This window comes from Vigna umbellata, chromosome 1, assembly GCF_029865625.1.
Source record: "Vigna umbellata cultivar VRB3 chromosome 1, Vumbellata_1.0, whole genome shotgun sequence".
Taxonomy (NCBI): Eukaryota; Viridiplantae; Streptophyta; class Magnoliopsida; order Fabales; family Fabaceae; genus Vigna; species Vigna umbellata.
Window position 1 is genome coordinate 51,150,475 of NC_142165.1, and position 1,705 is coordinate 51,152,179.

Consider the following 1,705-nt stretch of genomic DNA (forward strand, 5'->3'; position numbering starts at 1 on the left):
ACCTTTCAAATTAAAAAAATAATTATATATATATATATATATATATATATATATATATATATATATATATATATATATATATATATATTCAGAATAATTTGTCTATTATAAGATTCGTTTCTAGAATTTGATTGATGTAGCATGATGCAATTAATGCAATAAAATTGAAATCTCTAACGCAAAAAAAAAAAATTCAAAACAAAAGATAATATTTTATTTAAAGAAGATTTTGAACTTTGAAATATTTTGTCAAAATTTTTACTAATTGAATTCGAAATAGAATTCAGATAAAATATACTCCCAAGTTATCATTAATACAAACAATATTAACCAATAAGAATCAGAATTAAAAAAAATTATAACAATATAATTTGAATTAAAATTCCAAAAAAAGATGTTATATAAATTAATAAAGTGAAATTGTTAATGAAAAAAAGAATCTAAAAGTATTAAACATGTACAAGTAAAGATAAATTTTTAGTTTCAATACCACATTTATACAAAGTATATAGTAAAGCACAAGAAAGAGAAGAGAGCAAAAGTACAAATATTCCTCTTAAAATTTTTAGTTGTTTAACAATATTTTTAATATTTTTTTATTTGTAATATCTCTAATCTTTATCTTCATTATATTTAAATTTGAATATATACTTTATATATATATATATATATATATATATATATATATATATATATATATGAATTTATAATATATTTAATCTTTTTACATTTTAATATTCACTTTATATATAAATTCGTAATATTTCTAATAATATTTTATGTCAAGTATATTTTCTCTTTGTTATTCATTTGTATAAAAGAAAATTGTGTATATTTTGCATTAAATATATTGTGTAAGAAGATTTGTATAAATATATTAATAGTAATAACGACTGTGTAAAGTATTATTTTTCTTGTAACAGTAAAATTAGTTATTGTGGAAGAAGATTTGTCCTAAGACTGTTGTGACTATTGCATCCACATGTTGGTAGTTATATTGACGCAACTTATTAAAGTTAAATCAGAAAATATTTAGTGTATTTTCCCATGAAAGAAAAATAAGAAGTTGTAGCCTTTTCAAAAATAAACCAAATGTTTTAGCCTCCTTCGGCTTATATTACGGTATAACCATCATAATCTCAAATAAGTTCTTTATTTATTTTTTTTTTCTCAATTACGTTTCATTTTTTTAAAATTGTATAATTAGAGTTCTACCATTAAATTAAAATAATGTTGTTACACTGACGTCGTGACATGCTGACATTGTTTTAAATGATATAAAGTTTGTTATTTATTTTAGTGATTTTCACGTATAATTTTTTAATTTAAAGAATTTGATAAAAGTGAATTAAACTGAATAGTTTTGGAAATTAGATTTCATTTACACTTCATTATGGGAAATTAGTTTAGTATCATATTAAATATTTTAATAAGATTAATATTGCTTTTTTATTAAAATTGTTATTTCAACTGAAAAAAAAGTTAATTTTTCACTTCTTTAATGAAAAGGTATTTATGATAAATTTGGTGAAATTTTTGTAAAAGATTATATCTAAATAGTATCTAAACAATAACAAAATCATTAAATAATTTTAAAAAAACATATAAATCACATAAATAGAAAAAGATATTTAATTATTCTTGTTAATATAGGAAATATAAATACAAAGTTTTGTAGTAGGGTTAGGGCTCACACCATTTAGGT